Here is a 26,609-nt window from a genome sequence, read left to right on the forward strand (position 1 = left end):
TTTCAGTCGTGGGCGCGTCATAAAGTGACGGTCAATCCCAATATTCGTTGGTAAAATAGTAGTGTAAGAGTTGGCGGTGGGTGGTGATGACTAGATACCCTCCCCTGGTCTTAAACTATTAAATTAAGACGGTCAGTGCAGATAACCCTCGTGTACCTTTGCGCGAAATTAAAAAAACAAACAAGCAAACACATCCACTTGTAAATTTTCATCGTTTTACGGTTTCAAGATCTTAGGCTTCGTTGTTTTTCTATAAAATGAGGTATATGGCTGTTGAAAATATATTTTAAAACGTAAGGACAAGTCTTTTAATGTTTTCAATATATACGAAACGGAATGAGTTGGCTTCTCAGGATCAAATTTTTTTTGCGACAACTTTCATCATTGGACGATGTGCTCCCTCTAGTGATTAAGTGGAACGGATACTAAAAAAGAATTTAAATAAATAAGTCCAGACTAAAGTAAGTTCGTACAAAGCTTCCCACAACTTGCCAAACCGTTAATGGATTTTACTTGTCAGGTACCATGGACTTTTCTGTGTTGTTCAAGGAGAAAGCATAGGGATAGGGTAAAGATCAACATGACTCTTACACAACTACCAGTTGTTGATTTATTTATTTTTCATAATTTATACGTTTTTATGGTAGGTTTCTGAATATACTTTACAAGACACAATTGAGGTTAATGACCGAGTTTATATGCACTGTCACATTTATCACTAAAATATTCTACAATGGTATATAATAATGCAAGAAAAATAATTTCATGATGTTCTAAAAGCACGTTGCTCCAAGAAGTCTTGATAAAACTGAAATAGAAACCTTTATAATTTTCCAAAGGTGGACCTTTCTTCTTCAGATACAATGATATCATCTAACCTTTCTCTAACGAGTTAGGCTTAACGGTAATGTACGTTTTACAACAAACAGATGATAGAATAGTTATTAATTATATGGAATGTAATCTTGTTTACCTCATCTGCAGACAGCCATCTTGATTTTAAATTAATTCTCACAAAGATAGATTGCAATAGGATAAAAAAAAAACATGATTCGAAATAAAATTATTTATATGGTGATGAAAGCACATTACGTTAATTTCTCACACGTTTCAATACGCAGTATGTTCGACAAAAATAAAACCACTTCATTACGCTCATAAATCATTGTTCTTTTTATTCACTATAATAATAATTACAGTAAAATGTCACGAAACTGTGTTCGTAGGATACTAATAAAAGCTGTATAAAAAAGGTTCCTTTCTTACGTTGTCATTCTTGTAGGAATAGAACACGTGTTTCTACTCCATTTCAGTTATACAAAATGAAAATTTGTTAAACTAAACTACTCGAGGGCTAATCACCTCCAGCCCTCCCTAAAAGAGAAGGCAGCTACCCAAAATAACCTATCATCAACTCTACAGCTACTCTTTACCAACGAAAACGGAGATTGGTAATCACAATATAACGCCTTCACGACCGAAGGGGGCGACTGTGTTTGGTGAGGCACTTGAATCCTTGACCCGCAGATTGCGTGTCGAGGGCCCAAACCACCAGGGGATATAAAATCCATGACGAAATATATATTGCACACGGCGTAACATGGACTCTAATGAAGTAACATATATAAACTACATGAGCAAAAGTATATGGACACCCGATCATCACACCCGTATACACTTGTTGAATATCATATTAATTAATGCCCGTGGTTTTGGAATGAGTAGTTGGTTACCCCCTTTGCTGCTATAACAGCCTTCACTCTTCTCGGTAGGTTTTTCACCAGATTTTGGAACATGGCTGTGGGGATTTTCTCCTATTCAGCCACAAGAGCATTAATGAGGTCGGGCACTGATGTCAATCGAGAAGGCGTGGCTCGCAGTCAGCATTCCAATTCATCCCAAAGGTGTTCGATGGGGTTGAGATCAGGGCTCTGTGCAGGTCTGTCAAAATTCTTCCATTTCAACACTGGCAAACCATATCTTTATTGACCTTGCACTAGCCCGGGCGTTTTCATGATAAAACAAAAAAGGGCCTTTCTCAAACAGTTTCCACAAAGTTGGAAGCACACAATTCTCTAGAATGTCATTGTATGCTATAGAATTAAGCCTCCCTTCACTGAAACTAAGGAGCCTAGCCAAAACCATGAAAAACAGCCCCAAACCATTATTCCTCCTCCACAAAACTTCAAAGTTGGCACTATGCATTCAGCCAGGTAGCGTTGACAAACCCAGATTCGTCCGTCAGACTGCCAGATAGTGAAGCGTGATTCATCAATTTAGAGAACGTGTTTCCACTGCTCCAGAGTCCATTGGCGGTGTGTTTTACACCATTCCAGCCGATTTGGCATTGCGCATGGTGATCTTACGCTTGTGTGCGGATGCTCGGCCATAAAAACCCATTTCATGAAGCTCCCTACTAACAGTTTTTGTGTTGACGTTGGTTCTAGAAATATTTTGGTACTCGGTAATGTTTGTTGCAACTGTGGACAAACGATTTTTACGCGCTACGCGATTTAGCGTTCGGCGATCGCGTTCTATGAGCTTGTATGGCCTACCACTTCGTGGCTGAGCTGTTGTTGCTCCTAGACGTTTACACTTCACAACAACAGCACTTACAATTGATCGAGGCAGTTCAAGCAGGGAAGAAATTTGAAGAACTGACTTGTTGGAAATGTGACAACCTATGACAGTGCCACGTTGAAAGATACTGAGCTATTCAGTACGACCCATTCTACTGCCAATGTTTGTCTATGGAGATTGCATGGTTGTCTGTTTCATTTTATGCACCTGTTACCAATGGGTGTGGCTGAAATAGCTGAACCCACTAATTAGAAGGGGTGTCTACACACTTTTGACCATGTAGTGTGTACATATTTTTTTAATATTTATTTGGTTTGTGGTATTACATATTTATTTTCGTAACTACACGAGGGTTATCTGTGTTAGCCGTCCCTAATTTAGTAGTGTAAGACTAGAGGGAAGACAGCTAATCATCACCAGCCACTGCCAACTCTTGGGCTACTCTTTTACCAACGAATACTTCGATTGACCGTCACACTATAACGCCCGCACGGCTAAAAGAGCGAGCATGTTTAGTGCGACAGGGATTCGAACCTGCGACCCTTAGATTACGAGTCGAAAGTCCTAACCACCTGGCCATGCTGGGCTGAGAAATGTGCATGAAGCTACACAAGGGCTAACATAGTAGCATAGAGTCGCTCCTAATTTTATGGTGGGATTAAACAACAACCACCACTAAGATTAGGGGTTTACAGCCAAATGGATCTGTAGGATTTGACTGGCACTCCTACAACGTACCCACGATCCAAAATGAAGTTTTTGCGACGAAAAATGTACAGTCTTAACACTTTAATCAGTAGACCATGTTCCATCAGTTATCATCTTTAAAGCATATTTACAAACAATGAGAAACAGCTGTATATGATACACTAGGTAACATCTTGAAAAGAAACATGAATTAGGAAGTTACAATTCTGGTGACTTGTATAACTTGATCTTTTCTTGTGCAGGGTCTTATGATACCAAAAGTAAGAAAAAACTATATTCAATAATATAAATAAATAGGAACTACTTGTGAAATGAATGTAAACTAACAGCGACTGTCTGTAAGATGACTATAAACTAATAGCGACTGTCTGTAAGATGACTATAAACTAACAGATACTGTTTGTAAGATGACTATAAACCAACAGATACTGTTTGTAAGATGACTATAAACTAACAGATACTGTTTGTAAGATGACTATAAACTAACAGCGACTGTTTGTAAGATGACTATAAACTAACAGATACTGTTTGTAAGATGACTATAAACTAACAGATACTGTTTGTAAGATGACTATAAACTAACAGGTACTGTTTGTAAGATGACTATAAACTAACAGGTACTGTTTGTAAGATGACTATAAACTAACAGGTACTGTTTGTAAGATGACTATAAACTAACAGATACTGTTTGTAAGATGACTATAAACTAACAGGTACTGTTTGTAAGATGACTATAAACTAATAGATACTGTTTGTAAGATGACTATAAACTAACAGCGACTGTTTGTAAGATGACTATAGACTAGCAGCGACTGTTTGTAAGATGACTATAAACTAACAGGCACTGTTTGTAAGATGACTATAAACTAACAGATACTGTTTGTAAGATGACTATAAACTAACAGATACTGTTTGTAAGATGACTATAAACTAACAGGCACTGTTTGTAAGATGACTATAAACTAACAGATACTGTTTGTAAGATGACTATAAACTAATAGCGACTGTCTGTAAGATGACTATAAACTAACAGATACTGTTTGTAAGATGACTATAAACTAACAGATACTGTTTGTAAGATGACTATAAACTAACAGGCACTGTTTGTAAGATGACTATAAACTAATAGATAGTGTTTGTAAGATGACTATAAACTAACAGCGACTGTTTGTAAAATGACTATAGACTAGCAGCGACTGTTTGTAAGATGACTATAAACTAACAGGCACTGTTTGTAAGATGACTATAAACTAACAGATACTGTTTGTAAGATGACTATAAACTAATAGCGACTGTCTGTAAGATGACTATAAACTAACAGATACTGTTTGTAAGATGACTATAAACTAACAGCGACTGTCTGTAAGATGACTATAAACTAACAGGCACTGTTTGTAAGATGACTATAAACTAACAGATACTGTTTGTAAGATGACTATAAACTAACAGCTACTGTTTGTAAGATGACTATAAACTAACAGATACTGTTTGTAAGATGACTATAAACTAATAGCGACTGTTTGTAAGATGACTATAAACTAACAGATACTGTTTGTAAGATGACTATAAACTAACAGATACTGTTTGTAAGATGGCTATAAACTAACAGGTACTGTTTGTAAGATGACTATAAACTAATAGATAGTGTTTGTAAGATGACTATAAACTAACAGCGACTGTTTGTAAAATGACTATAGACTAGCAGCGACTGTTTGTAAGATGACTATAAACTAGCAGGTACTGTTTGTAAGATGACTATAAACTAACAGGTACTGTTTGTAAGATGACTATACAATAACAACTACTGTTTGTAAGATGACTATAAACTAGCAGGTACTGTTTGTGAGATGACTATAAACAACTTGTTCTTGGTGAATATAAATTCGATTCTTCTTCAACTAAAGATTTTTTTTTCTCTTTCATAAGTTTTACCTCCAAATTTAAATATGACGATGATTTAAGAAGAAAACTAAAGAATTAGTAGTGGTTAACACTAAAGAAGACAGCTACACGTCAAGCCGTCCAAAAGTGAGTCTAACGCCACAGTTCATTCGGCTTTTTTTGTCTCTAACTGGCGACGACACGCTTCCTAATAAAAAAAAATAATAACAACATGTCGTTTCGCATCACTGGTTTCGAAGGTTCTCAAAGCGCCACGTACATGCTGATATTATGAGCAGCAGGCGAGATTGGAACGGTCGTGTAAAGAGCTCACAAGACGAGATGTTTCTTCTTCCCACTGTTTCTCATTCACGAAAACACGATACCATCTTTATCAACAGAGTCTGATCTCTTACTGACCTCACAGCAATTAAAGATGGCACGAGGGCTTGGAGAGAAAACGGGGAGATTTCGAAGATATTTTTAAACCGTCTACAGTCCAACAGGCGTATACCGTTCACAATATCCGTGCCACTACATTGAAATTATCCAAAGCTGATAAAACCTTTCAAAAGAATGATCGTCTCTAATAGAAGCCTGAGTGCTTCTGGACTATTTAATCTTCGAATCAGCTTTGACTTTCTCCATGGGGAAAATTAGGAAGTCCCTCCCTCTCCTACCAAACTGGCAATAGAAGCGCCCGTATAAAATAAACAGCGCGTGCATATATGTCTATGCTTTTTTTTCTTGCAAAATGTACGGTCGTCATATGTTAAGATTTAGGTAGCAATATACCCTAATTTAGTTGATATGCACAGTAAATGGCAATCGATTTTTGTTTCATTTTTAATACCACAGAAACTTGCCTCACAAACACAACCGAGGTGCATAGATTTGACCATAAAGTCTACAAGCAAATATAATCCAAAAGTGGGCCCGGCATGGCCAGGTGGATTAAGGCGTTCGACTCGTTATCCGAAGGTCGCGGGTTCAAATTCCGGTAACTTACACAACTGTACCTCGTCTCTAACCGTTTTAATTATTGATTATAAACTCTAGCTATCACGTAGGCCTGGCATGCCTAGCGCGTAGGACGTGCGACTCGTAATCCGAGGGTCGCGGGTTCGCGCCCGCGTCGCGCCAAACATGTTCGCCCTTTCAGCCGTGGGGACGTTATAATGTAACAGTCAATCCCACTATTCGTTGGTAAACAAGTAGCCAAAGAGTTGGCGGCGGAAGATGATGACTAGCTGCCTTCCCTCTAGTCTTACACTGCTAAATTAGGGACGGATAGCGCAGATAGCCCTCGAGTAGCTTTGCACGAAATTCAAAAACAAAACAAAAACCCAAAAGTGTAAACACGCTCATGTAGGAAGTGAAAGCAGCAAATTTAAAAATATTGACTATATAATGAGAATAACATATCACTGTATGCAAACACTCACACATACCGATCTTTTATTAGCTTCCATTACAGATAATTTACATTAAAATAGAAGTCTTGTAGTCGCTAAACAATCTCTCCACTTTCGAGCAGTGGCTGTACCATATGAGTAATGATCAAATTGCATTATTTGATCAGATAACAGCATACAAGAATTACCGGCGGTTTCTGTTGATTAGCTGATTTCCTTCTCCCTGGTCTTTCAGTTCAAAATATAGTGTCGGTTAGCACATATAAATAGCTTCGTATATGTAGGTTTGTGACAATTCTAAAAATAAAATAAGAATAGAGCATACAAAACGACATCTAACGGACAGAATACTTCATAATCAAATCTTAGGAAGTACTAAGTTATTATTTAAACTGTAGAGCTTATAGTATGGTAGGAATATGCACTCTAAATATTTGTTACCAAAATGGAACTTTGAGACTTGAACACGGTCGCGGTTAATCAGAAACAATGGAAACAATACAGGGTGGTCCGAAAAGATAAAAAAAAAGATAATAGACATTTTCCGTTACTTTATGAATCGTGGTTATGTGAGGGTATCTAATAAGTTGTACTTATGCAAAGTTCACGGTGAATTAGACACACACACTTCCAGTAAATTCAGCTGAAAATCACAGCCCACCCATCAACTGTCGGATACAATTTTATCCCACCTTATTCAGTAGTTTTTGTTTAAAGGGGAGTTGCAAACTGAAAAAATAAATATAATTTAAATTTGTGCATTTCAGGATTATTTGGTTCGTTTTTTAATTTAACTCAGAGCAACAGGAGGGCTATTTCCTAGCCGTCCCTAAGTTAGCAGTGGTAGACCAGAGAGAAGACAGCTAGTTAACACCACCCACCGCCAATTCTTGGACTGCTCTTTAACAACCGTTAATGGGATTGACCATAAGTTTATAACGCCCCACACGACTTAAGGGGGCGATCATGTTCGCTGACGTCAATTCGAATGACCGATCATCAGACTGCGAATCGAATGACCCACCTAACCACCAGGTCATGTCCCATACCCGTATTTCAGAAGAATAACTTTTTTTTTACGGTGCACGCGCGTTATTTTAACTAGCTAATTAGTTATGTTATCTTATTAGTTTCATGGATTAAAAAATATAAAATAAAATATTTAATAGGTCGGACTTGTTCTACCACAAGAAACAGATAGTTCTCACAATAGCAAAAACAGGTTTCTTCGAATCTGGTGGATCACAAAACTAATAACTTGTATCAACACAGCAGATAAAATGAAAGCCCAAATCTCCATCAAATGGAAAATGCCGCCAAAGTCGCAACGGTCTACTATCATTATTCTAGCTGTTAGTCCATTAGAAGAAGCATTGTCGAAACTAGAAGAGGAGTCCGAAATACATTGAAACTAGAGTTGTCCTTAATTTGTGTTAAGAACTGGAATTTTCAATCTGAACGTTACCTAATGCTCTCATCAGCTAAACGGTTAGATCACAAATCCTAAGTATTCAGGCACAGATATCCCTAAATTTGAGTTACTGACCAAGCAGGTCAGCAGTACCTGGTTTGTATTAAACCTCGCGTAAAGCTGCACAAGGTCTATCTGTGCTAGCCGTCCTTAATTTAGCAGTGTAAAAACTACAAGGAAGGCAGTTAATCATCACCACCAACCGCCAACGCTTGGGCTACTCTTTTACCAAGAAATAGTGTCTTGACTGTCACATTATAACGCCCCCACAGCTCAAAGGGCGAGCATTTTTGGTGCGACCCTCATATTAGGAGTCTAGTGCCTCAACCACCGAGCCATGTCCGGCCGTCCTTGCTGTCACAAGATATTTGTATGACTCTTGTAACTGAATAATGGTATTGAATGCAACCTCTATTGCTTACCCATAACTAAAAGTGCAGATCGGGTTTAGAGGCACACGAATTGAACACTAGACCTTGAAACTTGCTGATCTATCCAATAGCCAATACTCTTCTTATTTTTATTGGGCTGCTGTCTTCATTTTTTTGTATATTATCGAGGAGACAATAAAGAAACTTTGTATGAACCATGAATACGTATTTTTAAATGGGGTAAGGTTGTTTGTTTCATTCAAATATCAGTCAGGTCAGTGTGATTATGATGTACTTATGAATCAAACTCAGACTGACCTTACCCTCTTTAGGTAATCATAACATTGTAACAGTATGAATATTTAGTAGGGTCCAGCATGGTTAGGTGGTTAGAGCGCTTGACTTCCAACATGAGGGTTGAGGGTTTGAATCCCCGTCCCACCAAACATGCTCGCCATTTTAACGGTAAGGGCGCTGTAATGTGACGGTGACACTATGCGTTGGGTATTCTCGATGCGTGGTGATGATTAGCTGCCTTCACTACTAAATTAGGGATAACTAGCGCAGATAGCCCTCGTCTAGTCGTGCGCGAGACCCAAACATACAACTCTATTATTTTGCAGCTGTACTTGCACAAACTCCTTCAAAGTGTTCTGTTCCGAAAGTAAATAACATCAAATATTTTTATTTCTTGATTTTCAAGTTCATGTGTTACAATGTGTTGTAGCCTACAAAGTGCGTAATTCTTCTCATGATTCATGACATGCGCATATTTTACTGACATCCCGACAGCAAAATTGCAAAATTAAGCGTCCCTTATGTGATCTTATTTTAGTATCCAATGACTGACTGTCAGATAAAACACTATGTATTAGTTAATGATGCAAGTAGTTGTAATAGGTGACCCCTCCAGGCGGCTTTGGGCCTCTTTTCGAAGAGATTAAACTATACAGTATAAACAGACTTCAAAACAATTTGATTTATTTTCCTTCCAGGCTTATAACTCAGTTCTGTAATTTACAAGCATTCACTCGGATCACATTATTCATTGAAATAAACTTATTCAAACTGAGATAGTCTAGCAGTTTATTTATTTTGTTAGTGGACATATAATACTTTACGTACCGAAGACACAGATAGCTCTCGCGGTGACCTAATATTACTGGCCATCGTAAGCTGTGATAAACTTTGCTCACACATCTGCCACGTGACGAGAGATTGTTGTCTCGTGAAATTTATTCAAATGTAGACGATGGAAGAGGTCAAAGTGTTCAATGTTTTAAATAAACAGTTCACACTTTAACCTATCTTCAAGTACGAGGTCAACTCTTTGTACTTTGCCAGTCCTAGCACAATATCGCTTTCTTAGTATTTTTATGTTGTTCCTTGCAAATATATGCGTTCTGGTAGCGATATCAGCCCATCTTAAGAATATCCAGCTAAGGAAGTCATTTTGTACTAGTGGAATTCGTGTCCGTCCTCTGATATTGCTATAATCTGTTTTTATTTCTGGAGTCATGTAATTTAATGTCGACTTGCGTGATTCCAATGCTCGCAATCTGTAAGAAAGACGTCGGTTTGCGAGCTGTGGACCATAAGCCGTAAAATCACTATAACTGCTAAACCCAAATGTGAGAGATAAGTTACTATCCCATTATCTCTCCTCTCTCTCGCCCTTTACAATAGGGCGGTAAGAAATGGTCGAGGCCAAGGCTCAAAAGAACAACACTGTTACATCCGCCTCCGAGTTGTAATATTGCTTCCGCTGTTGCTAAGATATCGAATATTCAAAGAGTTGCTTCCAGTAAGAAATACGTGTGTTGGAACTAGATGGAAGAACACTTGTGGCAATCCGAGAGTTATCACGTTTACAACTCTTTATGTGGGAGTAGTTGTGTTGCATTTGGTTCGCTAATGGTGAGTGTGAATCATAACGCGAGCCAAAGTAAAATGTACTTTGTATGATTTATATATTAATAAAGAACATTGCACCTCCTTTAAAGTGCATAGTATTGTTGTAAAAAGACAAATCTTGACTTAACTGTTCTCCAAGGCAATAAGGACAAGTATATATGACATTAACATATATTCAAAATCAGCAGAACAATAATATAAACCAAAATGTGTAACCCTGTTTCCTTCATATAGATGATCGTCATGACAGTATGAATATAACTATAACCAATGATAGAAACCTGACCTATGTCCAGTGGTCAAACACCCAACTACATCCAGTGTTAAAAAAATATAATTTACATCCAGGGACCAATACTAAGCGATACTAAAGACCTGAACTATATCTACCAATTAGAAACTTGAACAATATCAATACTGAAGAACATGACCTAAATAAAGTGCTGACGAAACCGGCTTCAGCCCTTTGTTGAGGAACTAGACCTAAAATTGATGTAAAAAGATTCTGACCTATGTCAGATCAATGTGATTATGGTATACTTATGAATCAAACTCAACCTAATCTTACCCTTTTCAGGTAATCATAACATTGTGACCGTAACACTATTTAGTAGGTTCACCAATGCCAGGTGGTTAAGATGCTCGACTTGTAATCTAAGGGTCACGGGTTTGAATCCTCTTCATAACAAACATGCTCGCCCATACAGCCGTGGGGGAGGTATAACGTGACGACCAATCTCACTATTTGTTGGTAAAAGAGCAGCCCAAGAATTGGCAGTGGGTAGTGATAACTAGCTGCTCACCTTCTAGTCTTACACTGCTAAATTAGAGACGGCTAGCAAAGATAGCCTTCGTGAAGCTTTGCGCTAAGTTCAAAAACAAACAAATAAAAAAAATTATTTTATTAAAAATGCTTCTGAATATATATTGATTTGGTTACGCATTAAAGTATTGCGTTTCCTTTTAAATAATAACTATTACAAGATATTTAAAATATCTAGAAAACAAAAACATACGTATCTAATAACATGATTCGTAATTACATTCACAAGCAACTCCCTAGTATTATTTCCACCAATTACATAGAAGATAACATCCAACTCCTTGGCACTTCAATTTCACCGACCTCTTACGTGAATGGCACAGTTGTTTTACGAGGTAAAGTTATTTTGATATATAAGTACCATCATTTCTACCAAGAAACAGTAATTCTATTCCACTATGCGTATTCAAAACATAAAGAAAAACTGACAAGCAAATATAAGACTGAGCAAGAACGTAACATGATCACATGTTTGATTGTTCAAAAAGAAGTAACGCGAGCTCTACTCAAGTAATAACGATTAGACGCGTGATATAATGAGTAACGTCACGTTCTTTTCCCCGGGAAAACTATTTTAAACGGATATAATGATGAGGATTCAGTTTTACAGGCACAGTAATGGCTTTGTTATCAAGTCCATAAAACCACTTATTACTACCCGCTGTCAACTGCGCCTTCTAACACCAATGCCGTTTATCGTAACGTTTAACTTTTTCTTACTGCAATGCATAATTAAACCCGACGTATCCAAAGTACTGGTTTATTGCGTTTAGTTTCCTTCGCGAATTCGTTAATAACGCATCATACTTTACGTTCTGTTTTAATGAGAGTAGCTTCAGAATAAAATAATTGAAAGCCATATGCAAACACGACAGTATACAATAACGAGAAGAAAATTGTCCACTATTGATGCGTTTTAAAATTTACAGGCGTGTAAATCATATTCGTACAGCTAAGAGAATCAGTTGGTGTATAATTTCATCTGGTAGATAATTTTGTTGATTACAATTTACTGGTTGTTTAATATCTTGATATAACGACGAAAATGTCATTAAGCCGGATTTAAAAAGTATTGCAAGTAAAGCACAACACCCCCTAGTGGTTAATGCTGACACCAGAATAATTCTCGTCGACAAGTGAACGCTATTATTGTGAATGAAGATAATTTCAACACCTTTTTTAAAGTCACATTAAACTATTTGTTATCGTAATTGATTACTAAAGGGCGAAGTATATACTTTCTTCTATCCAAGAAAATAGATTATTACAAATAATGTTCGCAGAAATGGGGCAAAATATCCAACCGAATACACACAAAAACAGACACTTGTCAACTAAATAATCCATTCAAAGACATTTACTCTAATCATGTACTTTTGGAGCAAAAAGCAAGCCCTAACTTTATTAACAAACAGATATCTGTATTCAGCCCATAAAAGAAACCACATGACATTTTGTAGAATTATTCTGCTCACGCAGCTATTGAAAGTTCTATTCAAGCTAGAAAGAGAGAGGGCACTTCACCAAAGGTTTATTGTTTATGTATAATATTAATTTACCTTCCATTGATCGAAGTCAATTCAACTGGGACCCTGCGGTGTTTTTGTAAAAAATAAATTTCCTAGTATGGATTTGGTTCTGAAAAAAAATTGTGATGATTAAGCCTGAAGTGGAAAAGCTAAATCAATCTTTTCAAAGTTTCACAAAACGTTCTGAAATTATGAAGATCAAAGTACAAGTTTCAAACTCTCAATAATAGTTAAAGAAATATATATATACATGTATGTATGTATGTTTACATGTCAGTGTATGTGTGCTTAAAAATCATAATATTAATAATCCGAATATTAAGAACTGAGCACTAATTACATCAGGCATGGCCAAGTAAATTAAGGCGTTCGACTCGTAATCTGAGGGTCGCGGGCTCGAATCCCCGTCGCACCAAACATGCTCGCCTTTTCAGCCGTGGGGGGCGTTATAATGTGACGGTCAATCGCACTATTCGTTGGTAAAAGAGTAGTCCAAGAGTTAGCGGTGGGTGGTGATGACTAGCTACCTTCCCTCTAGTCTTACACTCTTAAATTAGGGACGGCTAGCGCAGATAGCCCTTGAGTAGCTTTGCACGAAATTCAAACCAATCCACTCAATAATTTTGTCTGAACATTTTTTATCTCTTACAAAATTTGTTTTCTTTGCAATATGATTGTTTTCTTCTAACTACTCCCCCACAGCGGTATGTCTTTAGACTCACACAGCCAAAAACCGGATTTCGATACCCGTAGTGGGTAAAGCACAGCCAGCCCATTGTGTAGCTTTGTGCTTAATTCCAAACAAACAAACAAACTAAGATTTTTAAGATGATTCTACTTTCCAAAATTTTATAAAAACATGTGGGTTTCTTAAATGTTTATTAAAAAACTGCATAAATGTCATCATTTTGGCTTCTTAGAAACGATGGCATTGTCATGTGTGATTTACTCTCTATGGCATTGATTACGAGTTTTGGATGTGGTTTGTGCACGGTTTCTTTTTCTCAGGAAAAACATTGCGTGGGGGCCTCTTATAAGTAAAGATTTTTTCTTGATGTCTTTGTTCTTGTTCAGTTATCTGTGTTAGCTGTCCCTATTTAAACAATTAAACACTAAAGGGAAGGCATCTGGTCACCACCATCTATCACTAATTCCGAAGCTACTCATTACTAATGAATAGTGGAAATGACTGCACCTTATAACGCTTCCATGGTTGAAAAGGCAAGTATGTACGGTGTTACGGGAATTCGAACCCACGGTCCCCGGATTGCGAGTCGTTAAGTGCCCCAACTACTAGGCCATGATAGGTGATGCACTTTCGTATGGTAGTCGTTTTTCACTTATATTGAAATGGTATTTAATTATGTTACTGTTCTATCGTGAACACTGAGCGCAGCTATAGATGTACAAGTGATTTGTGACAGTTGCTATAAGAAAAACAAGAAAATATATGTTAAGATGCCCTGGGTTAAGTATTTGATGATTTTCTAGGAATCGGTACAAAGACCAAATATGGGGATTGTTACGTTAATAAATGGTAGGAGAGTTCAAACAGAACGGGTAAACATAAAACACGTCATCACAAGTGTTAACGAAGTACAACTTAGCAGGAGTTTTGTAGGAGTCAATGATGCTTGAGAATGAACTGGCAAAATAAAAACTAGAAAAATGGAGTTTGGTGATTTTTCAGAGAGAGAAAACAAACGGTTTTCTGAGAAAAATGATTTTTTTTTTATTTCGCGCAAAGCTACACGAGGGCTGTCTGCGCTAGCCGTCCCTAATTTAGCAGTGTAAGACTAGAGGGAAGACAGCTAGTCATCACCACCATCCGCCAACTCTTGGGCTACTCTTTTACCAACGAAGAGTGGGATTGACCGTAACATTATAACGCCCCCACGGCTGAAAGGGTGAGCACGTGAACCCGCGATCCTCAGATTACGAGTCGAACGCCTTAACCCACCTGGTCGTGCCGGACAATTCTGAGGAAGCAACAAGATATATAGAAAATCGTAAGGGGTCTAATAATGAAGATAATTTTGTGTTTATCTGAGCTAAACACAAATCTAGAACACAATGGGCTACCTGAGTTGTTGTGTGCACTGTGATTATCGACTTCATATTAGCGTTGTAAGTTATCAGGCTTAGAGCTGAGCCGTTTGGGATTTGGTACTAAAACTAATACAATATATATAGCGTTTATAATGAAAATATTTGCGAAAGAAAATGCAGTTAACAAAACTGCAAAGCCTTCTAAAATATGACTTTCATACATATATAATTATATTTTATTAATATCTCGGTGAGAGAAATAACAAAAATCGTTTAGAGTAAATCATAAATGAGAAACTTGTAATCACAATTATTTCCCAGAGAGTTGTTGTTGTTTTTGAATTAGGAACAAAGCTACACAATGGGCTACCTGTGCTCCGCCCACCAGGGGTATCAAAACCCGGTTTTTAGCGTTGTAAGTCCGCAGACATACCGCTGAGCCACTGAGGGGTTCCTAGAGAGAGGGTTTGTTTTTTGGAATTTCGCACAAAGCTACTCGAGGGCTATCTGTGCTAGCCGTCCCTAATTTAGCAGTGTAAGACTAGAGGGAAGGCAGCTAGTCATCACCACCCACCGCCAACTCTTGGGCTACTCTTTTACCAACGAATAGTGGGATTGACCGTAACATTATACGCCCCCACGGCTGGGAGGGCGAGCATGTTTGGCGCGACTCGGGCGCGAACCCGCGACCCTCAGATTACGAAGTACACGCCTTAACGCGCTAGGCCATGCCGGGCCCTCTAGAGAGAGGGAAATATAAACATATAGGAAAATACAGAAGATAAAAAAAGCAAAATATGTACATTAATATATATATATAGAATGGAAATTACGGATATAACTGTAATACTTTCATGTAGGTAGATCAAAAAATATAATTTTGTTTGTTTGAATTAAGCACAAAGCTACACAAGGGGCTATCTGTGCTATGCCCACCACATGTATCGAAACCCGGATTTTAGCGATGTAAGTCCGCAGACATACCGCTGAGCCACTGAGGGGGAAAAAATATAATGTAACGCATTAAAATTACCACAGTTGCAATGAATTTCCAAATATAAGAAACAAAGTACAGTGGAAGGAATCCTACAGCTAAACGAAGAGAAACAAAGTACTGTAAAATATTTTGATTTAGATTCCACCCCCACTGCTTATATCGTGTAAGGCCTGACGTGGCCAGGTGGTTAAGGCACTCGACTCGTAACTTGAGGGTGGCGGGTTCGAATTCCCGTCACGACAAACACAATCGCCCTTTCAGCCGTGGGGGGAGTTATAACGTGACGTTCAATCATACTAAAAGAGTAGTAGCCCTAGAGTTGGCGGTGGATGTTTTACAAAAATAATGGTCAAATCGAGTTACTATTTTAGCTCAAGAGTTGGCGGCAGTAGGTGTTGTTGACTCGCTGCTTTCCCTCTATTAATTTTAAACTGGTGACTATAAAACAATACCAACAACTGGAAAATTTTTTTCCTAGATAGTATAATATACACTTATTGATTTAGAGGAAAAACCAAAGATTAAAAAAAGGGAAGGTTTAAACTAGTTTGTGTTTTCCTTGTGAGTATTGTAATTAAATAAAAGTAAATTTCACACACTTCCGAACAAACGAGAATGGAATAATACATATATACTTGATCAATAGTAAATAAAATTGTTGCGTTAATAATTTTTTTTCCGACTTGATCAGCAATCCACACTGTCACGGAGTTGGCCCTGGGGGAGAATGGAAAGCCGAAATACTCTCTTCACAATTAGGTCTCCCAAGTTAGCCGTGTGCTCTAGGTGATCACATTACAAATGAAATCCTTGTAAACATTATTTGGTGTGGAACGTTCCTTCTCAATATTCGTGTCGCAGAGAAGTTGTCCGTTTCATGGTAAATATATTCCATGAGGAGGAGAAGGAATACTGGTTTGTTCCTTGGCACATTTTCAAGTTTGCAGGTCTAACAGACGTTTAGTATAGAGTTGTACAGAGACAAACTTTTCTATACTTAGGTCACAATCGTGATATTTTTACGTGAAAAAAAAATTATAATAATATTCTAGAATGTAAGTGCAAACCAGTAAATAACAGATACACTCGAGAGTAGGTTATAACACCATGTACAGCTCTGAACACAGAGTATGCCTAAATTCTGTCTAGCCTTCATGAGTTCACATATGTGTTCAAAAATCAGAACATAAGAGCTAACAGAACACACACTTTATATAACCCGATTGAAAACACTGTTTTGTAATATATTACTTCATATAATGTTGTTCAACGAACGTCGTGCTTACGAACTTGGAGTAATCAGTTAAACACGACGAGCAGCCAGTCTTCCAGTTTAAATCTATTATTACTTATATCTTGTTTGTTTGTTTTGGATTTCGTACAAAACTACTCAAGGGCTATCTGCGCTAGCGTTCCATAATTTAGTAGTGTAAGACTAGAGGGAAGGCAGCTAGTCATCACCACCCACAGCCAACTCTTGGGGTACTTTTATACCAACGAATAGTGGGATTGACCGACCGCACATTATAGCGACCCTACGGCTGAAAGGGCAAGCATGTTTGGTGCGACAGGGATTCGTACCCGCGACCCTCAAATTACGAGTCGAACGCCTTAACCCACCTGACCATCACGGGTCTTACTTATACCTTAGTTAACTGAGTATACTACCAAACTAATTCTCATTCATCCAACATGGTTCACTGTAGTAGAAAAATTATCACTGTCGTACTTTTGATGGGACTACAAAGGTTTGCGTTTTTTTTCTTATAGCAATGCCACATCGGGCTATCAGCTGAATCCACCGAGGGAAATCGAACCTCTGATTTTAGCGTTGTAACTCCGTAAACTTAACGCTGTAACAGTGGGGGACTACGAATGAAAAACGAAGAGAGATGATTTTGACTGCGTTTGTTTCTTTTGATGGGAAAAAATGACATAAGTTTTATTCGTTCTTTTACAAAGTTTGGTATATAACTTTGAGAATCGGTTCATTTGAAAATCTTGAAACTTTCAAAGGAAAGAGTGGAACGTTGTGAAGAATAAATAAAACGAACTTGTGATTGGGTCAAACCAAAGTGTGTGTATTGTGAGTCCAGAGAATCAATAGATTGAACATTGGCCGAGAGAACCGTCGGATACGTTACCGATTATAGCCTTGCCAGTATTGGCAGAAGTGCACCACGTCTTAGCCCGTGGGAAATCAATATAGATCAATTCGTGGAAGAGAAGTTTTATTATTACCACAAAATTATTTGCGACGCCCTTTTTTCTGTTGTCAGTGGTAAACCGTTCACTCGGTTTATTGTGTTGACAGTGAGGTTCATTTTGGAGTGTTTGTTTGTTTTTGAATTTCGCGCAAAGCTACTCGAGGGCTATCTGCGCTAGCCGTCCCTAATTTAGCAGTATAAGACTAGAGGGAAGGCAGCTAGTCATCACCACCCACCGCCAACTCTTGAGCTACTTTTTTACCAACGAATAGTGGGATTTGTCGTAACATTATAACGTCCGCACGGCTGAAAAGGCGAGCATGTTTGGTGCGACGAGGATGCAAACCCGCGCCCTCAGATTACGAGTCGCACGCCTTAACCCACCTGGCCATGGCGGGTTCCGTTTTGGAGTGAGTTAAAATTTGAGGGTCTACGTTTACATTAGAAAATCACAGTCCATCAAACAAAGACGTATAACATACGTACAAGTTCTGGAAAACACTTGTGTTTTGGTAAGCCACTTGGAAGAGACAATCTTACAGTTAATTTAACCCACACAGTCTGTTCACTTTATAGTACATTTAAGGCCTACGACACCGAAAAAAATGACAAAGTACAATGGATGCAGAAGTGATTTTTATTTATATGTCTTGGAATAAGTACGGTTTAGAAAACCTTGGGTAGATAATTTAATATTATATTTATGAAAATACATCAAACAAAAATATATTGTAACAAATTATGCAAATACTTCAGTGTGTCTTTCTCTGGAGATTTGTTTATTTGATTGAAGTTTTGAATTTTAACTCACGAAACTGTTCAGTATAGCTCATACAGTTCACTGTTTACCGACTTCGCGAGAATTGAAACCTTAAATCTTAATTAATCTAATCAAACTTAAATTCTGGCTCTTAAAACAAAAAGCTGCAGCTTACATCGCCAAAATAAGGTCCCAGATAAAGAAAACAACTGATCATGTCAGCATGGATTTAAATCTAGACAGACAACACAACTGATCATACCAGAATGGACCTACCTCTGAACAGGCAAAACAGCTGTTGTATTATCGTGGACCTAAGTCTGAACAGACAACACAACTGAACATGTCATCATAGATCTAACTGAAGACAGGCAACCCAACTGATCATATCGTCATAGATCTAACTCTGGACAGGCAGCACAACTGATCATACCAGAATGGACCTAGCTCTTAATAGACAAAACAGCTGTTGTATTATCGTGGGCCTAAGTCTGAACAGACAACGCATGATCATGTCATCATAGACCTAAGTCTGAACAGACAACACAACTGATCATATCTTCATGGATCTAACTCTGGACAGGCACCACAACTGATCATATCTCATGGATCTAACTCTGGACAGGCAGCACAACTGATCATATCTTCATGGATCTAACTCTGGACAGGCAGCACAACTGATCATATCTTCATGGATCTAACTCTGGACAGGCAGCACAACTGATCATATCTTCATGGATCTAACTCTGGACAGGCAACACAATTAATTATGCCAGAATAGACCTAGCTGACCGTGTCATCATGGATCTAACTCCGGACAGACAAAACAACTGATTAGATCAGTTTTCATGATGGTTATATCGACAACTAAATACGCTAAAGGTCAACATAATGTGACTTCACATATTAAGGACCACGATATTTGTTTTTCTATCGCTGTGGGTTACCAACTTTCCTTATGTTACCGGTATCGTCCAAATATTACATAATACTGTGTAATTTCAAGTTTTTGTATAGTACAACATAGTATGAATAAATTACCAACACAAACTGGTGAAATCATCATTGTTCTTTATATTGATTATAACTACAATACTGATGAAAATATTTGCTTAAACTTGTATCACAACTTATACGTTGTTAGGGTCCCTGCAAAAAAAAAAAAAAAAGAATTACAAGAAATTTATTGCACAAATAGTTCAAACATGTACTTATAAAACCGGTAGTCTATTATGTTCTATCTGTCAAGTGTTCAGGGACAACAAAATCAACTTAAAAAGAAATAATAACCCACAGACTAACACCATGTAACGTACTGATCAACCACGACAAATATATCACGCAAATAATATATAGTTTGAACTTAGGTCATCATAATTACACGAATTAACATTTTCATGCTCAAACATACATAAAGTATAAAATTTTATCTATAGGATGTTACTTCCCAGTGGCACAGAGTTAGATCCGAAGGCTCTAAAAACCTGGTTTCGATACCCGTAATGGACAGAGCACAGATAGACAGCCCACTGTGTAACTTTGTGCATATATTCAAACAAAAATAATCGTTCCACCGTAATGTCTAGATTTTAAACTCTCTCTTAGTTAACACAAACAGATAGATACGTAGCCCTGTTTGAAATGAATTCTACTAAAACTAGGAAACTAAAAAGTAAAACTAATAGAATAGATCTTAAGAAGGCAAAAATATGTCCATTACAGCTCACAATTTAGCAGCAAGTCCGTTAATAACGAAGTGAGAAAAAGCAAAAAGGAATAAAGAAACATAAACATTTTCTGAAAGAACTTGAAATATTTAAGGTGCAGCAAGCGATTTTCAAACAAAAACAAACAAGTTACGTTTACGTTATATCTCGCATATTTCTGATCACTTGTTCTTCTTCAAAATGTTGCAGTTAATAACAATAAGTTTTTAGATATGGAACGCAATATACACGACTTTTACTTGAATCAAAGTGACGACTGTTCTTTGTTTGTTTTGAATTTCGCGTGAAGCTACACGAGGGCTATCTGTGTTCTTAATTTAACAGTTTAAGAGTAGAGGGACGGCACTCGATTCGTAATCTGAGGGTTGCGGGTTCGAATCCCGCTCACACCAAACATGCTCCCCCTTTCAGTCGTAGGGCGTTATAATGTGACTGTCAATCCTACTATTCGCTGGTAAAAGAGTAGGCCAAGAGTTGGCGGTGGGTGGTGATGACTAGCTACCTTCCCTCTAGTGTTACATTGCTAAATCAGGGACTGCTAGCGTAGAGAGCCCTCGTGTAGCTTTGCGCGAAATTGAAAAAACAAAACACAACTATTGAAGCTGGACAAAAAAAAAATTAAATAGTTAAATATGACTATTAGAGCAATAAAATCATATTTCACATTCGTTATTTTCCCTTTCACAACAACCAAAACAAAGTAGCAAAACACGCACATAAATAGCGATACGTTGACCAAGTAGATGAAAGGCATCTAGTCATCACATTACCCACCACCAATGAGCAGCGGTACTGACCATCACATGATAACGCTGTGACTGTTAAATATCAGTGTTACTCATTTAAGGGAAACTCAGTACCAATGTCAATATATATATTAAATTAACTGTGGTTTGGTGTCATAAATAAATGAAGAAGTAAACTTAAACTACAGTAAAGCTACTTCTGTAAAGTTCTTACACTTATTCACTGTCTCCACTTGCCTCCCGCTAGTACAGCGGTAAGTCTCCGGATTTACAACGCTAAAATCAGGGGTTCGATTCCCCTCGGTGGGCTGAGCAAAAGGCCCGGCATGGCCAAGCGTGTTAAGGCGTGCGACTCGTAATCTGAAGGTCGCGGGTTCGCATCCCGGTCGCGTCAAACATGCTCGCCCTTTCAGCCGTGGGGGCGTTATAATGTGACGGTCAATCCCACTATTCGTTGGTAAAAGAGTAGCCCAAGAGTTGGTGGTGTGACTTGGATAATGAAATTTAGATATTAACCTATTTTCTATGTAAAAACGGGCAAATTTGCACGTTTTCATTTACATAAGGTCTGAATAAAACAACATATAAATCAAGATTTACACGTATTTATATTAAAGTTATACAAAAATGTTTATAAGTAAGTAGTTTTTCGAGATTTGCGACTGTAATGTAAATCACTTTCACTTATCAACCCCCAAATATAGTCTTCCATCATGTTTTCGTTATACGCTCCCAGGTCACAAAAGCAAAGTTTGAAGAGAAAAACAAGTCTTTTTCATTCACTTTAGGCATAAGCAGTTGGGAAATAACACTTTCTGTCTAGGAACAAGAAAAAGTAAAAATTTTGTTACATACTGTAATCTGACAAAATGTGCTCCAGTTACCAGTCTGTTCTGACAGTACTATGTCACGAAGTAAAACTGTCACAAGTGTAGGAGCTGCTAATACTTAGAATGCCAACAATAAGGAGAGTTGGATATATAAAAAATATATAGGTCACAGGTTTCGGTCAGCATTGTTCCGACGTGGACAACTAATATCCCAGCATGCGTATCAGTGGCCTTTCTCTGGTCAGTTGCTCAGTGCTAAGTCTACAACTATCAGCTAACACGACTGCTTCTAATGGGATAACGAAATATTCGTTACAATGTTCAAGTCTCACTTTGAATGTAATGCCCTGTTTTTATGTAACTTAGTGTATCTAATAAAGCCTTGTTTTTATGTAACCTAGTATATCTGATCTATAATGCCCTGTTTTTATGTAACCCAGTGTACCTGATAAAGCCGTACAGCTACCGACGTTAGAAACTGATTTCTTTTGGATTTTACATCTGAAAATCGGCTCCACGTATCGGATCAGACTTTACGATGTTTATGGTTACAACTTCATTTTTTTTTCTTGTAACTATACCATAAGATCATTCAGAGGGAATATAAATCTTCAAGACGTCACGTGATTACTTTGAGTGGAAAGGGCTTCAAAGCAGAAAGAAGGGGGAACAAGCCCCCTCCAACGACCTCTGTACTGTACTAGTTAGGCACTGGGCACACCTTAAACAGCAGAATGACTGGGTCTTGTCGTGTAAATGAAACGTCAACATTAAACGCGGCAATCCAACTATAACATATATATTCAATTAGCGTGTCTGCTTAGCTTCAGTTTATACGAATCGATTTAAGAACGCGTAAGAACCAAAAGTTTTAACAAAGCCAGAAATGGTGCAAAGCTTTCGAGCTAACATCCTGTGAACAGACGCATTGCTTATTGTTGTTTGGCCTTCGAATCTGTCAACAATGCTATACAACTTAATTATTTTTGTGCGAAGTTATTAACAGGATTTACAGTTGCAAAAAAGGAAGGAAGAAAAACGTTTTAAACAAATATTGCAAGGCTACTTACTATACGCCTGTTTTTTGATTAACAATTAAAAATAATTTATTTTATTCAATGGCAAAAGACCTGAGGTCCGGCATGGCCAAGCGTGTTAAGGCGTGCGACTCGTAATCTGAAAATCGCGGGTTCGAATCCCCGTCACACCAAACATGCTCGCCCTTTCAGCCGTGAGGGCGCTATAATGTGACGGTTAATCCCACTATTCGTTGATTAAAGAGCAGCCCAAAAGTTAGCGGTGGGTGGTAATGACGAGCTGACTTCCCTCTAGTTTCACACTGTTAAATTAGGGACGGTTAGCGCAGATAGCCCTCGTGAAGCTTTGCGCAAAATTAAAAAAAAAAACATCATAAAGATTTGTTTAAATACACCAAATATGTTTACTTAAAAATTAACACGCTTTGATTTTCATATAAATAATGTTCATTCAAAGTTTTAACAAAATAATAGTAGTATGTATCTTACCAAACCGACGAATTCTAGTCTTCCAGAGACGAATAATCTAGAAGAAAAAAACATATTTTTCCCATGAGTTGTGTAAAAAAATACGGATTTTGAAGCAGTGTATTAAAGAACAACACTACCTTAAACCGTGCCTAAAACGTTAAAAAAATCTAAGATACTTTAGAAGAATCATAAGTCCAAGGTTCGACGTCGTCTGACTCTGCCATCTTGGAAGATACCCTGACATGATAGCGCAAAATAGTTGAGTAACAAAAGGAAAAATGTATCTCAGAACGACTGGTATGGGTATTAACACTTTTACTGATAAGCAGAGAACAATGTTTCGACCATCCTCTTTGTTAAGCTGAAGATGACCTACGAAGGTTGAAAAGTTGTTCTCTGCTTATCAATAAAAGTGTCAATGCCCATAACAGCCGTTCTGAGATACATTTTAATTACAAGTGGGTTTCTCGTCATCAAGAAAAGAAAAACGTGTTAGGTGAATTGAATGGTCTTGCGAAAGGGAGCGCCACTATCGCTGTGATCTATATGTTCAATCACTAACTATTCGTTAGTTAATTATCAAAATTCATCCAATACTTCTCCTTCGCAAGAATAATTCAAGTTGATAACAGTTACTTACTGAGTGTCATAGTGATAACAAAATTAAAAGGTATTTAATTAACTTTAAGTTATTTCATTAATATGCTACACTGTCTGACATTTTTACCAACGAAGAAACTTTCCTCAGTTGTTGTTTTCATTTTTGTAAAACTGCATTTGACACCGGAAAAACACCATTTTTAAACTGGAACACTAAATTGATGCAAGTATATAACGAATAGTTTTAGAATAGTTCTAAAAACCAAAGAATCGTAACGAAATAGGTAGTGGCCCGGCATGGCCAGGTGGGTTAAGGCGTTCGACTCGTAATCCGAAGGTTGCGGGTTCGAACCCCGGTCGCACCAAACATGCTCGCCCTTTCAGCCGTGGGGGCATTATAATGTGACGGTCAATCCCACTATTCGTTAGTAAAAAAGTAGCCCAAGAGTTGGCGGTGGATGGTGACAACTAGCTGCCTTTCCTTTAGTCTTACACTGCTAAATTAGGGACGGCTAACGCAGATAGCCTTTGAGTAGCTTTGCGCGAAATTAAAAAAAAAACAAACAAAGTAAGTAGAGTAATTCGTACAAATAAAACACAAACAAGTTTAATCCAAGAAAACGTCGTTCGAAAATTAAAATATTTTGAAACAAAATTTCAAAAGGTGAATTTGGTGTTTGTTTTATGAACGCTAAAGAGTAGCCCTTTTCTTTTCATTCAATGAAATGCTTTTAACAAAACTATGAAATTCAATTATTTTTAAAGATTGGTTTAACATTTTCATCATTAAACACAAAAACCTTTTAATTTTTTTTATAAGCAATCAGAATGTTATCTCCATTTTTTTGGTGACGTCTGCCGATATCAGACGTCATTTTTAACAAGTTACAAATTACTGTGTGTCAATAAACAGAAGTTGATTTATTTCTTTTATAAAGGAAAGGCATCTGAATCAATTTACATTTAAACAACTTTGAACTTTTTTTTCAGTATATGTATCTCAGAGATTCAGAGTTTAAGATCTTTCTTCCACATATCTCGCTAGAAAACCTAACTTTGGCTTTATTGGAGTTATTTTCATTTTTCTTTTGATGTAGCAATATCAAATTATCCAAATATGACGTCATTCTTGTGAATACGAAGCATTACATTCATTTACACTGGTAGAATAGAAACTCTTTACAGAAAGTTCCCCGCTGGGATAGCGGTTAGTTTACGGATTTACAACGCTAAAATCAGAGGTTCGATTCCCCTCGCTGGACACAGCAGAGAGCCTAACATGGCTTTGCTAAAAGAAAACACACATACTTTACAGAAAATTGACAAATATAATGTTATGTTAGTTAGTTAAGCACAAAGCTAAACAATGAGCTAGCTATGCTCTGTCTACCATGGTATCGAAACTCGGTTTATGGTGTTATAATTACACAGACATACCGTTATGCCATTAGAGAGACTATAATGTTGTGTTAGTTTGTTCTAGAATTTCGCGCAAAGCTATGCGAGGGCTGTTTGTGTTAGCTGTCCCTAATTTAGCAGTATAAGACTAGAAGGAAGCCAGCTGGTCATCACCACCCACCGCAACTCTTGGGCTACTCTTTCACCAGCAAATAGTGGGATTGACCGTGACACTAGGACGCCCCACGGCTGAAAGGGTGAGAATGTTTGGTGTGATAGGGACTCAAATCTGCGACCCCAGGATTATGAGTCGAGAACCCTAACCACCTGGCCATGTGGGGCCACATAATGTCATGTTGCAAGCTCCTTTTCAACCGTTTAGGTAAAATATCTTTTTTTTTATTTGATACATCAATTACCGAAAATGTAACATATCAAAGCCTTTAGTGCAGATACTTTGTTTGTTTGAACAAAGCCACGTTGAACTATTTGCTGTGTCAAACGCAGGGTAACGAACCTCTAATTTTAGCGTTGTAAGTCCGTAGATTGACCGCTTCTCACTTAAGTTAGAAAAATTCGTTTTTTTTTTTTTTTTCAAAATACAATTAGCTTTTCGTTTTCGCAAAAATCTGTCAATTTCACCTTATATAAAGAAAAATAACCATCAAGAACAAATTCCAAAATGAATTATTTGAGACGTCTTTCAAACTAGGCAAAATGCATTCATTATTCCAAAGACACAACTCGCCGAGACTCTATGTAAGCTAATTCTCCATTAGGTAAACATTTTTAATGTAAAGTATAAGACGTGTAAACAAGAGGAAAAATAGATTAATGGATTGACTGGTTGCATATGCATGCAAACATCCTTACAAAATGGTTCCAGAAGAACGATCTAAATTTATATGGTGTCTGTGCAGAATGTTTCAGAGAAGCCTTAGTGTGCATTAAAAGCTCAATAACTAATAACATATCTTACGAAACTCTTGTAGATACCATAGTCACTTCTTTGAGTTATCTTTACGTAACTTTGTCGTACGATTCGTTTAATGTAATCTAGTACAAGCTACCCTTCTCGAAGTGAAAAATGACTTT

The 26,609-nt window shown here is 37.5% G+C and overlaps 1 protein-coding gene across 6 annotated transcripts in view; it reads right to left on the minus strand.

Annotated features, from left to right (window-relative positions):
* The window catches only part of LOC143247571 (discoidin domain-containing receptor 2-like), a 384,888-nt gene that overhangs the window by 167,709 nt on the left and 190,570 nt on the right, over positions 1-26,609 (minus strand). For 5 of the 6 annotated variants that reach the window (XM_076495853.1, XM_076495861.1, XM_076495859.1 and 2 more), the window contains one exon: positions 23,535-23,571. The exons of the other annotated variant lie outside the window; for it this stretch is intronic. The gene's annotated coding sequence lies outside the window, so the exon portion shown is untranslated. The remainder of the gene's footprint in view (positions 1-23,534; positions 23,572-26,609) is intronic. 6 annotated transcript variants of the gene reach the window in all.

This window comes from Tachypleus tridentatus, chromosome 3 (genome assembly GCF_004210375.1).
Source record: "Tachypleus tridentatus isolate NWPU-2018 chromosome 3, ASM421037v1, whole genome shotgun sequence".
NCBI classification, from domain to species: domain Eukaryota; kingdom Metazoa; phylum Arthropoda; class Merostomata; order Xiphosura; family Limulidae; genus Tachypleus; species Tachypleus tridentatus.